The sequence below is a fragment of the Pongo pygmaeus genome, chromosome 15 (genome assembly GCF_028885625.2).
Source record: "Pongo pygmaeus isolate AG05252 chromosome 15, NHGRI_mPonPyg2-v2.0_pri, whole genome shotgun sequence".
In the NCBI taxonomy this organism is placed as follows: domain Eukaryota; kingdom Metazoa; phylum Chordata; class Mammalia; order Primates; family Hominidae; genus Pongo; species Pongo pygmaeus.
Genome location: NC_072388.2, coordinates 103,394,111 through 103,400,787, shown reverse-complemented (window position 1 = coordinate 103,400,787; position 6,677 = coordinate 103,394,111). Strand labels below are relative to the sequence as shown.

The 6,677-nt window shown below is 55.8% G+C and overlaps 1 long non-coding RNA gene across 1 annotated transcript in view; it reads right to left on the bottom strand.

Moving 5' to 3' along the window:
- Positions 1 to 1,790: 1,790 nt before the first annotated feature.
- LOC129013068 (uncharacterized) overlaps positions 1,791 to 6,677 on the bottom strand; it is a 65,460-nt gene continuing 60,573 nt past the window's right edge. The window contains exons 2-3 of the long non-coding RNA XR_008493762.1: positions 2,306 to 2,373; positions 1,791 to 2,025 (exon numbers count right to left, since the gene is read on the bottom strand). This is a non-coding gene — a long non-coding RNA (uncharacterized LOC129013068). The remainder of the gene's footprint in view (positions 2,026 to 2,305; positions 2,374 to 6,677) is intronic.

Below are 6,677 nucleotides of genomic sequence, written 5' to 3'. Positions count from 1 at the left end.
TGTGAACACACGCACTCATATATGCATGCGCACTCTCATTCACAGACATGCACACACTCACACTCACAGATATGCACACACGCACTCATATATGCATGCACACACACATTCACAGACATGCCCACACACACTCACACAGATATGCACACACGCACTCATATGCATGCACACACACGTTCACAGACATGCACACACATACTCTCACAGATATGAACACATGCACTCATGTGCATGTACAAACATTCACAGACATGCACACACACACTCATACAGATATGCACACACGCACTCATATATGCATGCACACACACACAGATATGCACACACGCACTCATATGCATGTACAAACATTCACAGACATGCACACACACAGATATGCACACACGCACTCATATATGCATGCACACACACATTCAGACATGCCCACACACACTCACACAGATATGCACACACGCACTCATATGCATGTACAAACACATTCACAGACATGCACACACACTCACACAGATATGCACACACACACTCATATATGCATGCACACACACATTCACAGATATGCCCACACACATACACACAGATATGCACACCCATACTCATATATGCATGTGCACACATTCACAGACATGCACACAGTTACACACTCACACACAGATATGAATACACGCACTCTTATATGCATGTGCACATGCATTCACAGACATGCCCACACACACTCACACAGATATGCACACACGCACTCATATGCATGTACAAACACATTCACAGACATGCCCACACACACAGATATGCACACACGCACTCATATATGCATGCACACACACACTCACAGACATGCACACACACACTCTCACAGATGTGAACACACGCACTCATATATGCATGCGCACTCTCATTCACAGACATGCACACACTCACACTCACAGATATGCACACACGCACTCATATATGCATGCACACACACATTCACAGACATGCCCACACACACTCACACAGATATGCACACACGCACTCATATGCATGTACAAACACATTCACAGACATGCACACACACACACAGATATGCACACACGCACTCATATGCATGTACAAACACATTCACAGACATGCACACACACAGATATGCACACATGCACTCATATGCATGCACACATTCACAGACATGCACACACTCAGACATGCACACGTGCATGATGCACACATTCACACACACACACACATACATGCACACATTCACACACATATGCATATGTGGCTGTGAGTGATGGAGGGGGACGGCCGTGCCACTCTCACTTTAATGTGTATTTGTCCGTGATACATGCACACACATGCACATGCACATACATGCACACATGCATGCACACACACATGCACGTGCATGCACACATTCACACACACGCACGCATGCACATTCATGCACTACTGGGAGCCAGGAGCTCCCAGGGTTCCAGGGAGCCAACGGCCTCTGGGCTGGACCTCTGCCCCTCAGCTCAGCTACAGAACCTGGGGCCTCTGAGTCCTCATCTGCAGATGGGATCCTGAAAATCTTGAGAGTAGGGATGAAAAGCAAATGGATGCAGGCTTGGAAAGCTCAGGGGTAAGGTCTGAGGGTTCAGAACCTAGTCCCTGCTGTTATTCCCGCTTCACAGAGGAGATCAAAGACAGAACATGGCCCATGCTCACACGGCAGGCAGCCACAGAGGTGGCTGGTTGTCCACTCACTGAATTCCCATTGCCTTTTCTTTATGTTAAAAAATAAAAATAAAATGAATTGAGTTCAGGTGAGGAAGGGGCAGCCCCTCCCCTGCCCAGAGCACAGCTGGTCTCGACCCTTCGGGGTGCTCCTTTTTTATCTTGCTAGTGATTGGCCCTGTGGTGAGCATGAGAGCCAGAAAGTTCTGGCCAATGAGATCAGCAAGGAGGTAGCCCAGGGCTCTTCAGAGATGACTCCTGTTCTTCTGGCTCTGGAAGCTGCCATGGGCTGTGGGCTGTCTTGGTCCACAAGACAACAACTCTGGATGCCCCATGCTAAGGATGACAGGGCCAGGAAGACACAGCCAGCCTCTGAGCCGCCCCAGGCCACCTCCCCCAAGACATCTCCACCGGAAGACACCTTCATCGCCAAAGCTCCCACAGGCTGAGGTTCCCAGCCAGCCAGCACCTCACCCATCCCTGCATCGCAGCTGGCCCCAGCCCTCTCCCAGTACTACTTTGATGCCACTCTTTCTCCAGCAGCTGCTATCATCAGAGCCCTGAGGCCCACATCACCTCCTGTCTGCCCTCTGGAATGCAGCCCGGCAGGACTCACCTGGGCCTAGGGGCCTCCGCAGTCCCCGAGCTCCTAGGGGTCTCCCCTTTGTATTGCAGACGTGAATCCTGGGAGAGAGGGGAATATGGCTCCATCACCTGTGTTTGGCACCTGGCCAGGCCCCAGCATCAGCCCACAGTGCAGGACTACACCCAGGGAGGTGTCACAGGGGCTGTCTGTGGAGGATGGTTCCTGAGGAGCTGGGACCACAGGATGGGAGAGGCACCTGCTCCCCTCTGTCCACCCCTTCAGTCTGGCAGAACTGGAAAGCTCCGGTCACCTGCCTGGCCTGGGGCCCCTGACACCCTGGGAGCCTGGGAGGTGGCTTGAAGGGGAGAGCTGGAGATGGCCAGGCTGCTGGACCAATGCCCCCCGGTAAGACCACACTTCTGAATTCATTCCTCTTATCACCAACCCTCTTAAAATGTATTCCAGTTTGGTTTTTTAATTATGCAAATGATTTGTGAATAAATTTGTGTAATAAAAATTCAAACTTTATAGACACAGAAATCCCCTGTTCCCCTTCCTCGGTCCAAGTGGCCTCCCCAGGGTGGCAGCCCTTCTCCCCTTGGTGTGTGTCATTCCAGAACATTCCCTGTGCACCTCATGCATTTGTGTCTGGGGGAACACAGTTGTGCTTTGTGTGTTTCCTTAGATGGCATCGAACGGCACACGTCACTCTGGGGTTTCTTTTTTCTTCCCCAGTGACTCAGTTATGCACACTGTTGAGGACAGGACCAACTGCCCGCAGCACCCAGGCTGACTTTGCATGTGTCCACATGACCTGGCCACACTCCCCACCCCTCACAGCTCCATGTGGCCATTTCCACCACCCATCAGGATTCTCCACCCTCCTCGGGTGGGGGTGAGACCCAACAGGGTGGCAGAGCCCTGGAAGGCCCTGGGCCCTCAACCAGGAAGACCCACCTGGAACTGTGCCACCAACAAGACCCAATGTCTATTGAGTCAAGGAGCAGCATGTTGAATCCATGCTTACTGCGGCCAGAATGCCCCAGATGCTATGGCTGTCACCTGTCTTTCCCTGAGGACCTAGCTCATCTTTTTATCTGCTGTGTAGTATTTGCAGGGCAGACGTTGCTATGGTCTCCACATTTGAGTCACCCCCAAATTCCAAGTTGAAGTCCTCATGTCCAACTTGACGGTATTGGGAGGCAGGGCCTTTGGGAGTCGATTAGGTCATGGAGGTGGAGCCCTCGGGAATGGGATTCAGGACCTAACAAAGACAACCTGGAGAGCTCCGTCACCCCATCCTCCATGTGAGGACACAGCCGGAAGACGGCCATCCGTGAACTGGAAAACAAAAGCAGCCCGCCCTCACGGACAAGGCGTCTGCCAGGGCCTTGCCCCTCCAGCCTCCAAACCTGGGAGACATCAATATCGATGTATAAGCCCCCTGCTCAGGGTGTTTTGCTATAGGAGCCTGAATGGCAGATCACACCACTTTATTCTGCATTCCTCTGCCCGTGAACTTGCAGGTGGCTCCCACATGACAGGCCATGCTTGCCACAAATCCTGACTCTCAGGGTAGGGTCTCAGGGCATCTTCCTTAGTGGGCTGCCTCTCCTTGTCCTGCTCCTGGCCATGGAGCCCACTCTGGCCCTAATTACAGGTCTCGCCTGCCAGCCAGATTTCCAAGTGGTCTCTGTGCTGGGGACCCAGCGGGACTAGCCCTCTCTCCAGGGACTGCTGTCAGGATGAGGAATTATTTTTCCAAATGTGGCTTTTGCCACAATCTCCCCCTTTGTGTTCTGGACAATTTGATCAAACGAGCAATAGAGAATCCATCAACATCTTCCAACCAGGAGACAAAGAGGCCTGACATGCCGCACGATGGCGTCCCCTGGCCCCACACCACACGGCAGGCCACCCAGGCTGGAGAAATCAGCCTGTTTTGTGCTGAGATGGTAACAAATCACAGCATGCACACCCATGCTCCGGGTGCCCACATTGTCTGCCTGTTGCTTGTCATTGCAGATGGATCTCGGGCTCCTGGGCTTGGTGTGTGGGGCTCAAAGCTGGACTGTGGATCCCAGATAAGCACTAGGACCCTGGCCACTGCTCACGGCCCTGCCTCAGCCTCCAGAGCTCTAGAGAGGTCTAGGCGACCCCCAGTCCTGCCCAGGAGGGGCACAGCTGGGCTCTCCAAACTACAGCTGTGACCAGACCTGCCCTGTACACACAGCGCATGGCAGGCTCATGAAACCCAACTGCCGACGAGGATAGGAGCTGGGCATCTACCAGGACGGCCAGACACCACCTCTCCGGCTAAGGCTGGGCCTGCCAAGGCTGGTCCCCAGGGGGTTCTCAGGACATCCAGGTGACAGTGACAATGGCAAATCACGGCCACCGGCTTTTCCTTCATCCTTGCTGGGGGAGCGCTTTCCACCCTGCGTCCTCCCTCAATAGGACGGGAGTGGTCCAGGCCCCAGAGGCTTCATGCGAGTGCCAAGGGGTCCACAGGGCAGAGCTGTCCTTCTGGAAGGTCAGAGACCCAGAAGGACAGACCCGGCTGTAGCATGAATGACCCTGGTGCCCACTTTACCTCCAGCTGTCCCATCCCATCCTTCAACTGAGTGGATGCCCTGGAGCGCTGCGGGGACGCCCAGTTCCCGGAAACCATGTGAGCTCTGTCTGCAAACTGCAACCTGCCGGGCATGTGGAGCCTCTGCCAGCCACGAGGGAGCCCAGCACACAGTGAGCACCTTGCACCCTCACAGTTACCAGTCACGCTGCCTCCGTGACAATGGCAGAAACGAGGAAATAGAGGCACGGTAGAGGGAGGTCCAGGAGGCAATACAGCGTCTGCTGCAGAGGAGCAGCCCGAGTCCCCTGATGCTAAAGGGATTTGCCTAAACACACACACCTGAACCCCTCGCAGCAAAGCCTGGGGCTTAGTCAGCCCCTCACGCAGGCCTGAGCTCTGAGCCCCCACCTCACCCTGAGCCCTAGGGCACCTCCCCCTGCCTGAGTGGGCGGGCTTTAGAAGCACCAGCTCCCTCCCCTCCTGCCTGCACCCCTCCCTCAGGTGTCAGAGAGGCAGACCGCCTGCTGAGCTCTGCTGGACAAGCTATGGCAGATGTGTGGGAATTGCACACATTGCAGTCTGGGCTCCTGGTGCAGAGCTGCACACAGCAGGTGCACCGCAGAGGCTAGCAGGGCCCCGGCCCTTACCGCCACCCCAGAGTCCTCTCTCAGCCCAGTATAGAGAAGCCCCTCCCCTTCCTCTGCAAGCCCAGCCTCTCGCCCCCACCCCATGACAACTCAAGGGTGCAGCAGCCTTGCCCACTGCAGCTTGGGCACCAGAAGGCCTCATTCCAAGACCCAAGGCAGCAGGACCACAGCACCACAGAGGGGGCCCTGGGCCACCTGCTGGCTAGCGAAGCCACCTCACCTTTCCACAACAGGTCCCCCTTTCACCCTGAGTGAGAACCGCCCCTACCAGGGGACCACCTGGGGGGCTGCAGCCTCCCAGCTGCCAGCACACGCTCAGTGCTTTCTCCAGCCTGGCCCAGCCCCAGCCAGGCAGGACGGCCCTGCAGAGCACCCCTGAAGGCCACACACTTCCAAGCTGCCCACAGACTGTGCAGCGCTGGCCACCTTTTATGGGGAGTGCTGCACCTGTGCAAGCCGAGCGGAACAAATGAGATTGGAATGTTATGATTCTTTTACAGTGCTGCTCTGCGGAGAGCTTGTTTAATTAGCTTCTAACTCAACACCTTTGGCGACTCTAAATAATTCACCACCCTGGCCGCCCTCACCCAGCCAGGTGTGCCAGTGATGCTTCCGCCCCCACCAGCTCGGCAGGGAGGTCACAGCTCCACAGTTCCCAGGCAGAGGCCCCTCGAAGGGCAGATGCCTGGTGACACGTCCTTTTCAGGAACAGCCTTTCCAGAAGGCACAGCAGCCTTCCTACCTGGGCACAGCCACAGGTGCACCAGGCCACCCTGGGGACAACAGTCAAACTCTCTGAACCAGCAGGGAACACTCCCGCCCGGTCCACACACGCCCCCTCCGCCCTTCCGGGCAGCAGTTTCTCTGCCTCCAGCCTCAGCACTGGCCTGACCACCCCAGGGGCCTCAGCTGCCCATCCTGGGCTCTCTCCCTTCCCAGCGTTCCACAAGGTCAGTGTCCCACTGTCTCCTCCTCTAGGAGCCTAGGAGCAGGCACAGGGCCGACACCCATGCCACTGCAGAGCGGAACCCGGGCCACAGGAGCATAGATCGAAGGGTGACCACCCGCCCAAGGAGGGAGCCAGTTCCCGGGGCCTTCCTGAGCCCCTGGGTGGAAACGCACAGACTGTGGCTCCTAGGCCAGTCCCCTGGCTGCTCTCGGGCAGAGGAATCATCGCGTC